This window comes from Procambarus clarkii, chromosome 51 (assembly GCF_040958095.1).
Source record: "Procambarus clarkii isolate CNS0578487 chromosome 51, FALCON_Pclarkii_2.0, whole genome shotgun sequence".
Lineage (NCBI taxonomy): Eukaryota > Metazoa > Arthropoda > Malacostraca > Decapoda > Cambaridae > Procambarus > Procambarus clarkii.
The window spans coordinates 10855484-10869655 of record NC_091200.1 but is presented as its reverse complement, the minus strand read 5'-3'; positions in this window follow the sequence as shown (position 1 = coordinate 10869655).

Here is a 14172-nt window from a genome sequence, read left to right as displayed (position 1 = left end):
TTCAAAGTTCTTTGTGCAAGGTACTCTAACATTATTATATTGTTTTGCTAAATATCTACCATAACCATTCAACTTGTCCTCTTACAAATTATTTCTGAATTTGTCCGTTTGCCCGTATGGCCGAAAATAGACTTCATTTGAAAATGAAAAATAATTTTAAATCAATTTTGGATTTTTTCTCCAAAACAGCAAGTTCAAGGTCCTCTGATAGGTTTGGAGGGCAAGAAGTTCTAAGGTTTCAAAAAGTCATGAAAACTGTTAATTGAAAGTTTCCTCTCCTAACCTAACCGAGTAAGCTGAAGGACTCAAAGCAGAAACTGGGACAGTATGTCACTTTCATGAGTCGATTTAATTTTAAATTATGTTCATTTTTGGCCATAGTGCACATACAAGCAAAAACTGATGTAATTTTAAGAGGATGGGTTTAACCATCTCAAACACCTAGGTACTACATAATACATTGTACAAAACAATTTAACCACCAATGTGTGGTTAAGGATTTACGGTACTCATTTGTGCCTCTACACACAAATATATTTCGTCCTTCCAAAATTATTATTTTGGATGCAAAATATAAGGAAAATTAAAATACAAATATCTTTATATGGTTAGTGATGTTTAGAAGGTAGGGAGGTGGCGGGCCCTGCAGTCGGATCTGTCATCGCCAGACTCAATATATTGCCACCACCTCCACTTGTGGCCAAGGTCTCGTAGCGTTGGCCTTGGATGTGTACATGATCATTTTTATTTCGTTTAGTTCATACACTATAGTATTTGTGTTGAATAATTTATGTACAAGTAATTTACAAGAACATGGACGGAGGACATCAACTTTAAAGGATAATGTATTTAGGCCTGCAATGAATTTGTGTGTGTGTGGGAAATTCTCAATAATAGCCAGATTTATATGAGAAAACCCTAAGATACTAATACAATACAGTGTGTGTCCTTTCTACTGGATTCTAAGAAATAGCACCTAAATCTAAATATGCATCTCAATCCAATTCTTAGATGATAAACCATACACCAGTGTGTATATTCCACAGCAACATTAGGTGGGAATGCAGGTATGAAAAGACTGTTCCTTGATGTAAACATATTTTAGCTTTGTCGAGGCAGCTGGAATATAAGTAATAATGATTCACCCAGAGGTATAATAAATTTTCCATGGGTAAATGCTGCATATTGCATGTGGATCTTAAGTCCTCAAAGCATATTTGAACACAGGAGTATCAATAATTGTCAAGTCTCATGAAATTAAATAGATAATAGCTGTTACAACTTCATACTTTGTTCTAATCTTAAATAAATTATGTAAATAGCCAATAGTAAAAATGGATGGCTGTTAGCAGTAAAAATTGTAATGAAGCCAGATTAAATAATTCCTGGTAGCCTCTTACAGCCCAACCACTTGGACTGGATGGTCAACCCGTCCTCACACAAGGCTGTTTAAATGAATGCAACTGTCCTCCCCAGACGCATTTCATCGATTTTAACATAGTGTATTAAAATTTGGTTTGTTCTTATATATAAATTCTATGTATAGTTAGGTGTTCAGGTTTTGTTGGCAATTATTTGTATTTGAAGTACGTGGGTGAAGCAGTTATAGCAACTTGTCCTTAGACCAAGTCCATTCTATCCAGCGGTCGACCCCCCAAAGACGCATTCATCAATTTTAACATACTGTTCATTCAAAATAAATTTTCTCAAATATAAATTAATATTATATATTAGCATATTGTGCATATTTAGGCGTTAGGTTAGGTTAGGTGTTTAGGTTCTGTTCGCGATTATTTGTATTTGTAGTATGTGGGTAAAGCATTTAAAGCGTTGTAGTTCGAACAAAAGTCGTCAGCGAAGCATATCTTCTGGAAGTGTTCGGACGTCATCGGTTGTGAATGGTGTGTAAATTGTTTTTCATTCATAAACCAGCCGTCCTCCAAATGAAAGTTACTCTTGTACAGAAAAATCTGCTCTATCCAATGGTGTCATTCAAAACCAAATTGGGAATGACGGATATTGAGATATTTTGAGATATATTAGCATGGATTGTAGCTGAATGGCTACCCAAACTACTTTTTTGATCACGCTGTTGTATTCCGCACCAAAAGTTGCCCTGGTGTGCCAAATTTCACACACCTCTGGGCACTAGTGATTTAACAAAGGGTCAAAGTTGGTAATTTTTGTGGTATTTACGCATTAACAGGACGAGAGCCCATTCAATATGGACCTGTTATTTAAGAACCTAAGCAGATTGAGCTCTAATATTTTGCAAAGTGTCATTTGGGGTCTAGGGCTATCTTACTACAAAATTTCATGACATTTGGAGAGGGTCGAGTGGGAGACATAGGTGACTTTTTGGTGATTTGAGATGGAATGACCCGACGTCTAAACATTTCCGGAACAAGTGCTTCGCTCACGTCCTCTGTTCGAACCATAATTCTAAAATGCTTCACCAACGTACTTCAAATACTAATAATCGCCAACAGAACCTAAACACCTAACCTACGCCTAACTATACATATAATTTTCATGTATAGTAATATTAATTTATATATGAGAACAAACCAATTTTTAATACACATTGTTAAAACTGATGAATGCGTCTGGGGAGGACGGCCAGTGCTTTAAACAACCTAGTGTGAGGAAGGGTTGTGCCTTTAGTGGTTGGGCACCGTATAATTGTTATCCTATCCCTTCCAAGTGCTATACAGTCGTAATGACTTAGTGCCCTCTCCTGATAATTACCTTACCTTACCTTACCCATAAAGGGACATGTGGGTCTCCAGGAGAGTGTAAATACTAGACAAGACTACTGAAGAACAGCAACACGACTCCAGGCGGCGTGGGCCTAGTTAAACCCAGACTAATATTTGTACTACTGTAACCATACCAGCAACTGAATTACCTCTACCAAGAAGACTATCTTCACACCCAGACAATTCCACTGGAGTAGTGATAGAAGCTTATATAATCAGAGATATATTGAAGGACCAAGAAGACATCATTTCCATTCCACTATTCAAAAATATTAAGGTAAGTAAGGGTATATAGTTGGTCAATTTAACTGTCTTTATTAGTCAAAAAAGAGGAGCAATTAAGGGTGGGGCAATTATTCCACCCCCTTTCCCCCAAAAAAGAAATAGTGTGTATATTAGAGCAATTTTTAGGTGTGCTATTTAGTTTTGGTTATTGAAAATATTTTCTTTGAAGGCTTGTTTGAAAACATATTTTTGTGAAAATGTAATCTATTATAAAAATTACTCTGAACAATATGCACGGAGGCAGGGCATCAAGTACGTGTATGGAGGCAGGGCATCAAGTACGTGTATGGAGGCAGGGCATCAAGTACGTGTATAGAGGCAAGGCATCAAGTACGTGCATGGAGGCAGGGCATCAAGTACGTGTATAGAGGCAAGGCATCAAGTACGTGCATGGAGGCAGGGCATCAAGTACGTGCATGGAGGCAGGGCATCAAATACGTGCATGGAGGCAGGGCATCAAGTACGTGCATGGAGGCAGGGCATCAAGTACGTGCATGGAGGCAGGGCATTAAGTACGTGCATGGAGACAGGGCATCAAGTACGTGTATAGAGGCAAGGCATCAAGTACGTGCATGGAGGCAGGGCATCAAGTACGTGCATGGAGGCAGGGCATCAAGTACGTGCATGGAGGCAGGGCATCAAGTACGTGCATGGAGACAGGGCATCAAGTACGTGCATGGAGGCAGGGCATCAAGTACGTGCATGGAGGCAGGGCATCAAATACGTGCATGGAGGCAGGGCATCAAGTACGTGCATGGAGGCAGGGCATCAAATACGTGCATGGAGGCAGGGCATCAAGTACGTGCATGGAGGCAGGGCATCAAGTACGTGCATGGAGGCAGGGCATCAAATACGTGCATGGAGGCAGGGCGCAGCAATGATCGCTGTTGTTATTCACAGTTTTGCATGACAATCAGTCGCTGATAACGCTGGCTACATCCCGCGAGCTCGTAAAACAAAATTTGTAATGTTTAGCGAAAGAGCGAGGTTTTCACCAGTTTACACTGATCAACATTCCTGTAATATTTAAACGAAGTTTACTTTATAAACTGTCGATGATTATTAAAACATTTAAATAGTTTATAGCTGTAAACTCAGGGACCAACAGACAGAAAGAATTATAAGACCATGAAGTTCTGGAAACGAGTGAGAAACACGATCGAATTGGCTGTGCAACTGTGCCAAGAGGCGGGAACTACGAGCTGGCCTTGCAACAGTACCACCAACAGGCGCGAACTGTTAACTGGTCGAGTAGCTATCCCAACAGGCGTAAATCACGAACTCTGCAACTGGGGCCAAATTCACGAAGCAGTTACGCAAGCACTTACGCTGCTTTTCTCAATCTTTGGCGGCTTTGTAATTATTAAACAGTTAATGAGCTCCGAAGCACCAGGAGGCTGTTTATAACAATAACAACGGTTTATTGGCAAGTTTTCATGCTTGTAAACTGTTTAATAAATGTAACCGAAGCCGACAAAGATCGAGGAAAGATGTACACGTTCGTAAGTACTTGCGTAACTGTTTCGTGAATCTGGCTCCACCAACAGGAAGCCACAACCAGCTGGTCGAGGAACTCTACCAACGCACACCAACTCGACGTGTGAAAATTGTGTGGTGGAGTCATTTGCATGTTGATCACCAGTCTTGCCCTGGTGAAGAAGTGCAATGAACCATTGTCTGACTGTGATTCATGCCGCCACCACCATGATTTTGGATCCTCTTTTTTTTCTCAAGTTATTATGATGAATCATATAAATTTTATTTTGATTAAATATATTTTTGGGGGTATTCTTTTAGGAAGATATAAAATGAAATTGTTAGAATAAAAATAGTCGTGAGAAATTGTCTTGGTCATCGAAAGAGAAGGGTCTCCGTTGCACAGTGGCTCCGTTCTCGACTTGCAATTGACGATGCCGGGTTAATATGTAACGGTTCTATTGTTACGTAAAGTATGGTGACAATAAACACAGACACTAAGATACTATATATATATTTGGTCTAATATACAGAAGTACACAGGTGATACTTTGGTGTGAGTTGAGCGCACTGAGCGTCGGTACAGTATCTCGCAAGTGTCTGCTCTAGACCACACTTGAAAGTAGACTCTGGTTAATGTTTGCTATTCTGCTGCTTATATGCTCGGGCAACACCTCACCGTGTTTCCCGGGCAACGCCTCACCTCATTCCTCTCCAAAGGTTGACAGGAATATTAACAATGCATTTGGAGCGAGTATATTATTGGGATAATCTACTCGCTACAGAACACCCCTCCCAGGGGATGAAAGGAAAAATACTTGATCAAGGAACTTAGCTGGTCGGTGATGATGACAGAGGGGCTGCCAAAACGGGCGACCCATCCAGAGAGGAAAGCCTGGACCACTGACTCAGCTGAGATGTTGATTAATGGGATTGCTTCCGGCCATCTGGAGAATCGATCGATGCAGGTGAGTAGATAAGAATATCCTCTTGCCGACGGTAATGGTCCAACGATGTCTACATGCACCACCTCGAAACGGTCAGAAGGTAACGGAAACTGTTGAAGAGGGCTCTTGTGTGACGATGTGTTTTCGCTCGCTGGCACTGGAGACATGAGCGAGTCCATCGTCGAACATCGGCATTGATTCCTGGCCATACAACACGCTCCGTTAGTAGTTTCTGGGAAGCACGTACTCCTGGGTGTGCTAGGGAGTGAAATACTGAGAACGTTTTCCAGCGAAACTGGGCAGGAATGTAGGGCCTAAGTGCTCCCGTCCGTGAGGTGTCACAGATTATCCTTCCCCTTCCATGGGAATCTCGATGAACCGGAGAGCTGTGTCAGATGTTCGTAAAGTATGGTGACAATAAACACAGACACTAAGATACTATATATATATTTGGTCTAATATACAGAAGTACACAGGTGATACTTTGGTGTGAGTTGAGCGCACTGAGCGTCGGTACAGTATCTCGCAAGTGTCTGCTCTAGACCACACTTGAAAGTAGACTCTGGTTAATGTTTGCTATTCTGCTGCTTATATGCTCGGGCAACACCTCACCGTGTTTCCCGGGCAACGCCTCACCTCATTCATCTCCAAAGGTTGACAGGAATATTAACAATGCATTTCAAGTTCAAGTATGTTTATTGAGATAAGCAATAAATACATCTCAAAGGGATAGAGTAGCTTAGACTATTTCTACCCCCCCCCCCACAGTGCATTTGGAGCGAGTATATTATTGGGATAATCTACTCGCTACAAATATATCAATATTATGGGTGGGGTGGGGAGGGGGACCACTATACACAGGCTTCCTGTCCCCTATAAAACAAATTATTCAATAATAAATATTAACAAAAACATCTATTATTACAATAGGATAGCAGCAATGCGCTGCAATCCTATTCTTTTATGTGGAATTATAGAATATAGATCAGGAGCTAGCTATGAATTCATTTAATATCCACATCTCACAGGATGGTTAGTCATGCATGGAATCATGAGGAAACATGAGATACGAATCTAGTCTACTTGTCTGCACTCTAGCAAACTTTGGGTAGAGCAGAAGAAAATCTACCAATATTCGTGAGTGTATGAAATAATTACAGAGCTCAAAGTTTCTCATACCATTGGTCTGAAGTCATTGATAATAGGGGACTGATATAGTGCTGGAGAGTGCGTCCAAGAGTGTGAACAAGATTAGTCGGTCTTATTCACATAATTTACAGTAGGAACGCTCATCATTGGGGGATTCAATATCTGCATCCACCGGCCACAAGTATCCACATCTCAGCGTAATTCTGGCAATTACAACATCACATTGTCTAGTGGATGCTTTGTGTTGTCCGTACATATATAGTTCTCGGTTATAAACATATCAAAACTCTTTATTTAGTGTTTCTGCCATTTGAGTGTCATTGATTGCTCTTCTGTCATGAAGTGAGATGGAGGACGGTAGAGGTAATATGAAGAAAAATATGGCAGACCAAACTAAGTCTTAAGGCAAACATGGAACGTTGACTAAACGGAGAGACTATAGAGACTAAAGTTGCACAAGTGGGAGCTGCAGTAGAAAAGTCAACCAAACTCTAGGAATAGTCAAACGAACCTTTGACTTAATGGAAAAGAAAGTGGTTACTAAATTGTACAAATCTTTGGCGTGTCCCTACTCAGACTACTGTTATCAAGCATGGAGACCTTATCTTCAGATGGGCATAGCTGCTCTGCAGAAAGTTCAATGCAGAGCAAGAAAAATCATCCCGGAACTAGTCGACCTTATCGAGATTTAAAATATTGAACAAGTTGGAAGATATTAATCCAGACCACTTCTTTAAACGGTCTAATGTAACACATACAAGAGGCAACAGCTTCAAGTTCAACAAGCCACAATGAAAGACAGAAAGCAGGAGATGCTTTTGTATCCATAGGATTATAACCCAATGAGATTTCCTTTCCGCCGAAGTTGTAAATGCCAAGAGATTACTGCAGTTCAAAAATTAAGTTATTAATTAAAATCCAACTGGAAAAAAATCATCTGGAAAAATGAAGGACCTTTAACCAGCTTCTAGACCTCATCAATTACCCTAGAGGGTAATTACAATAGTTTGTTTGCCCAACAAGCAAGTATAATTATGGCTTCAAAATAATTCAAGTCAAAACTGATGTCTTAGTAAATAAACACCGAGAAGCTGAGTGCGTCTCTGAGCAAAGAGATACTTTGGTGCACAAAATGTCCAGTTTCTCAACCTTTTCTGCCTTATGGCATCTCTCTGAAATACTTTACATGTCTCAAGGAAACCCTGCATAAAAAAGTATTATATAAAATATATTTTTAATTATCTAAAAAATTATTACATTTATTAATCATAAAAAGTCAACTATCTGTAAACACACAAAATAAACATTGACAGTGTTAAAAAAAACACAAGATAAATCAAGGGAATATGAACAAATATATGAGTCAGATATTTATTTTTGAAGCCAATTTAGATAATTAAAATTTGCTTCTTTAATTAAACCTGCGCTAGCGGACCCTATAATGACCTCTAGCGGGACCCTATAATGACGTTTAGTAGAACTCTATAATGACCTCTAGCTGAACCCTATAGTGGGCTCTAGTGGAACCCTGTAATGTCTTCTAGAGGAACCCAACCCAGGAACCCAAGAGTCCAATACTGAAAGCGACCTTGAGTCAGTTTTAAGTACACTAACATCCTCAACTTCCATGGCGAGTTCATCTGACTCCATGGATGCCACGGTAATATCAGCAATTACACTAAATGAACAATTTGTTCATTTAATATCAGCAAGTACTAACAACCTAGAGGACTAAAGATCCTGCAGTGGAATGTGCAATGGCTGCACACAAAATTGCAACACTTGCACTGCATAGCAGCAACTAAAGGCATAGACATCCTGCTACTACAGGAGAGCTTGCTTTGAGACGGATTAGAACCTAAAATCTCAGGCTATCGAGGCTTCTTCCTTCCATGGGTTAACGGGAAATCCAGGGGATGTGCAATCTATTTGAAATGCGACTTGATCCCCAAGTCCATAACCAACCCACCCAATTGGGGGCTGGGGACAGAGGTAATGGGAGTATCCATTAAGCTAAGACACGTCAAACTTGAAGTGTTTAATGTTTACAAGTCTCCACGCGCTGAAATGGATCACTCAATGTTATTTGGACACGCAACCACCTCAAACACAATAATTTGTGGTGATTTCAATGCCCGTCATCGTTTGGCACTGGACTCAAACACAACAAATGAGGCCGGCACTCACATATTACATCTACTAGACCAACTACCAGAAATTCAAATCCTAAACAAGAATGAATCCACCCACATCCGAGGTAGATTAGACCTTACCTTCATTACAGCCTCCCTAAGAGATGCAGCAACATGGTCAGCCACACTCACAAGCGACCACTATGGGGTCCAAATTTATCTAAAGTTGGATCTACCCACCCCACCAGAAGCCTGGAACTTTCATCATTTTGAATGAAATATTTACCCATCGTTGGAACATTGGTTATAGAATTGTCTCTAAATTCACGTAACCCTGGAACTTTGCTCTAGCAAATTGGGATCGCTTTCGATACCTCATCTCAGAGTGGCATAGAAACTATGTTATTCCCGAAGACATTAATCAGGCAGAACAATATTTTGTCAAAGTAATTCAAAGTGCAGCCAACCACTCAATTCCACTGAAAAAACAGTCCACCAAATTCCACAAAGATCGCTGTTACTATTGCGAACGTTTCAAAGAACTTAATCATAGACTCAACAGTACAAGGAAGTTTTACAAAAAGCAGCCAAGTGATCTCAAGAGGACCCTACTTTGTGAGGTCAAGGAACATGTGCATCAAGAGACCAGGATCATCAAAGAACTAAAGTGGCTAGAATGGTGTTCACAACTGAATAAACACACACCTCTCTTGGAGAGATGAAGCAGCAAATCCACAGGGCCAAAGGAAATAAAACATCAAAAGCCCCACACCCAAAGGATCCTCAACAGGAAGCCGAAGTACTGGCAACCAAAATTGCTGGAAGAGCAGCCACTAATCAGCTTCCACCAATGTACTACCAGTGCAGAAAGGAACAGAGGAAGAAAGGTGGCACAGAATCCTAACAGTACGTTCAGAAGCCTCTGACACTAATACCCCTTTCACACTGGATGAGCCCGGTCGGGCTAAGAAGAACTTCAAAGATACATCCCCTGGAGACGACAAAATAACCTATAAAATTATTAGAAACCTCGTCCCAGAGGGAGACACTGCATAACTAAGGTTAATTAATTTACCTTGGACTTCTCAAACTAGACCTACAGCGTGGAATACGGTAGACATAGTGCCAATCCCTAAGCCCAAAGATCCAGCTAATCCCAGGCCCAACTCTCTCCAAAGTTGTGCAGCCATGACAGCTGACAGAATGGCACTAAACAGACTTGAATGGAAAATGCTTAAACTGCACCAGGATATGTATGCCTATAGAAAAGGGGATTGGCACAGTGGAATGTATTACAACTCTGTTAGCCCACCTGAATAACAAACCAGGAATACTGATATTCCTGGACCATGAGAAAGCCTTTTAACTGGCTAGCGCCTCAGCTATTTTCTGCTGCCTCATCGACAAAGAGGTCAAGTGCAACCTGCTCTCCTGGACCAAAAACAGAGAAGCAAGAGTGAAACTTCATGGCGCAGTCTCTGAATACAAAAGACTTGAAAATGGTACACCGCAAGGAAGCATTCTCAGCCCCCTTCTCTTCAACTGTTTAATGGAAAGAATAATGAGGCTGAAACTACCACAACACTGCAGGCTGCTAAACTATGCGGACGACTTTGTCATCATCATCATAAAACGAAGGGATGCAGCGCACCTTGCAGCCAAACGCTTAGACTGCCTCAGTGAAGAGGCAAAACAGATTGGAATCAAACTCAACCCCACCAAGACAAAAGTCATGCTCATAAAAATAGTGAAGCCTAACTAATAACTCAAAGTACAGGGTCAACCAATTGAATGGGTGGACACTTTTTACTATCTAGGAATAAACCTGGACACACAAATTTTAATGGTGAGGTCACTTACGAGAGAGAGAGAGAGAGAGAGAGAGAGAGAGAGAGAGAGAGAGAGAGAGAAAACTGCGGCCCAGACGGCAATCCTCAGGTCGCTAACCTCCCTCTCCGGAAGAGCAAATCAGCGTCTGTTTTGGCTGTTTTGCACATACTATGTACAGGCAGTCAGATCAGTGATCGACTATGCCGCACCTGCACTTATAAGTCTATCACAACAATAGTGAAAAAAGCTTGAAGTTGCCCAGAACAATGCTATAAGAGTTGCCCTTGGAGCCCCTATGTAGACCAGGCTTGAAACTCTAAGACTGGAAACGGGTTTGCCTTCTCTTCAAGAAAGAATATCTCAAATAACAGCAACGATTATCAGTGAGATAATTGTTTCCCCTGATCCAGTCCTAGTACGACATGCCTTGTATGGTAAACGAAGGTCAAAAGGACGACACGATCGTACAACAGGAACAAGGAAGAAGCAGCAGAGATAACGATAGCCCCTGTGACCAACGTTTATGAGAAAGGAACAGCGACGATTAAGGTTAGTCTAGTGGCAGTAGGAAAAGAAGCCGAAAAGGTGTACCCTCGTGGTGATGAGGTGCAGGGGCAGCGTTGTGAATTCTGAGGTCGGTACACAGATCAAGGAATACCTCAAAAAGTTGGACAAGAAAACTGCAGCTCTAGAAAAGTTAGCTATGGCAAAGAGATGAGGTGTAGCGGGGAAGGGAATGGAACTATCAGAAGAAAGCGCCAAGCCATTACTACTATATAGCACTGGGAAGGGGTCAGGATAAGGATTTGTGATGGGACTGGGGGAAGGAACCACTTGGACGGTCTGGGTTTGAACGCCTATCTGCATGAATCGAGCCCGTCCCTTTACCGACCAGCTCAAGTGGCTGGGTAGGTACGACGTCAAGTAAAGTGGGGAGTGAAACGGAGGGGGAAGAAAGTAAGGAAAGGATGGCGTACCATTGATGTAAGAGTCTGAGGAGAAGGAACTATCCACTTATGATGGCAGTACTTAACTCAATGTGGTGGAAAATGTTGAAACAAAAGCTAAGGAGAAATGGCTTACACAAATCAAAGGTAAAGACATAGTTAACAAATCATTACCTCTGACTGTAGTGGGTGCACAAGTGTTGAGCAAGACAGACTTGAACGGTTGAAGTCTGTATCCAAGAGGATATTGTTTCTCAGTGATACTAGAAGCAGCAAATTTAAATGACTGAAAACTCGTCATGGAAGAAAATAGAGGAAATAATTACTACATCTTGGATCCATTTCCCCATGGTGGTATTAATTGCTTCTTTGGATGAACAATACATTCTTGATTGACATCATACTTTGTAACATTAGAACATAAGGATCTCATATGTGCTCTCTTATTGTATATTTTAACATTCATTGTACGTTTTTTCCGCGTTTTGAAGTGAGAGAATTAATTCATTAGATCCTCCGCCTCTCATTAATCTACTCGCCGAAGCTACATGTATCTCTGAAATTCTATCACTAATGTTGAAAGTCTATCACCGATAATGGGAAGCCAAAGTAAGTTGACTTCCATCCTCGTTATCTTATTATTAATATGATTAATAGTTGTGTACTGCATGAATTTGTGAGCCCCTTAAGGGACCTTAAATAGACGAGGGAAGAAATAGCCTAAGCTATTATATCCTTTTGAGATATATTTCATTACCTCAATAAACTTACATGAAATTGTCAAGGGAAAATGAAACGCGCACAGTTTTTCATTATTAATAGTTAAAATATCATTATGCTGATAAAATCAAGTAATATTTGTTTCTATATAGACGACCAATGGTCGGTTTGTGATTGATTTTGTATGTGTTTCACCTCTCATCTACTACACTCATTACCACCCCTACTAATATCTACTACCATGGCCATTTCAACTATCACTCCAACATCTGCCAATCACCGCCACAACTACCATCACATAATAAAAGCTAACACCGCCACCATTACCACAGTCACAGTCCCGCTCCTGTGCCAGGTAAGTCCACTACGTGCTCACCATAGCCCGTGCTACTTGCAACTTTTTGTTCCCAGTAGCTGAATCTTAAACAACAACAGCAACCACCATTACCACCACCAATATTACCGTACCCAGCATCACCAGCCACCCCTGCCACCATCACCACCCCATCCAACCACCAGCCTCTCCTTCACCTTGTCCTCAGTAACCTGTTCGTGACGACACGCGCATGAGGAAATATGAAGGTGGCGGAGGTGCTCCTGGGAGAGGTCCCTGCACAACATCACCACCACTCAAGATAACCATCATTTCTGGCTTAACAGTGATCTCAAGCCGTACGAAAACACATTAAATCAAACTCCTTTATTCAAGACCTCTAGTTATAATGACATTATTAAACTGATAATGTTTGAAACATAATTGTTATCGAACACCGGGCAGCGGACCTGTAGGCTGGTCCCGTCAAAATCCACTCCCTCTTGCCCATGTACCTGTTCAATCTGTTCTTGAAACCTTCTACAGTTATTGTCTCAGTAATGATAGCTGGCAGCCCATTATATTCATCAGCAACCCTAATGCCAAACAATGAAGTCCCAATATCCTTCCTGATCGCGAAATACCATGGGTTAGATTCCCGCACCAGCAAACAGTTGGGCAAGTTTCTTTTGACTTGATGCTGCTTTTGTTCACTTAGCAGTAATAGGTATCCGTGAGGTAGGCAACTGTTGTGGGGTGCATTCACAACACTGTGAATTGTGAATCAGTAGTTGTCCTAACCTTCATCAGACAAACAGGCTTCCTGTCCCCGATAATGGGAAGCCAAATATATAACACATAGAAAACTGGATATAGAGAACAGGATCGGATCTAATCGTTTTTGAGCACTTGGTCAAAGAGGTAAATGTGGCCCCACCCTCTAGTCAGTGTGGGTATTCAAAGGCTCCACACATACGAGTATACAGCTTATATCATAATAATGTCTAATGATTACTTATCAAGGTTACATTATCCATAGTTTTGCAGAAGAATACATTGAGGCCATATTCCTATACTTATGTAAGAAGAAAAAAGTGCTGGTGGGCTCCCCTGGTGCTTGTGGGCCCCCTGGTTCAGGTGGGGCCCCTGGTGCTGGTGGGCCCCTGGTGCTGGTGGGCCCTGGTGCTGGTGGGCCCCCTAATATCAGTGGGCTATAGACCACGGCTTACTTGGACCATTGGGTAATCCGGCCGTGTTAGAGAGATTATTCAACTAACATAACTTATGCAGTGTTCTCTCTGCACCTTAATTATCTCCCACACACAAAACAGTAAATGTCAAGGTGACCCTAGAGGTCAGAGCGCTCTCAAGGGCATCTCTCGGTAAAAGTATTTCCTGAATAACAGAATATTTTCAGCTAGGGCATTGTATCATTTCCTGCTTGTAGTGCACAGTTGTGTACGCTGTGAGTACATTATTATCACAGACCATTTACCCTGTACTTGTGTCGGACCAACCGGGCTGTGGTGGGTATGTGGGCCTGAGGGCCGCTCCAAGCAACAGCCTGGTGGACCAAACTCTCACAAGTCAAGTCTGGCCTCGGGCCGTGCTTGG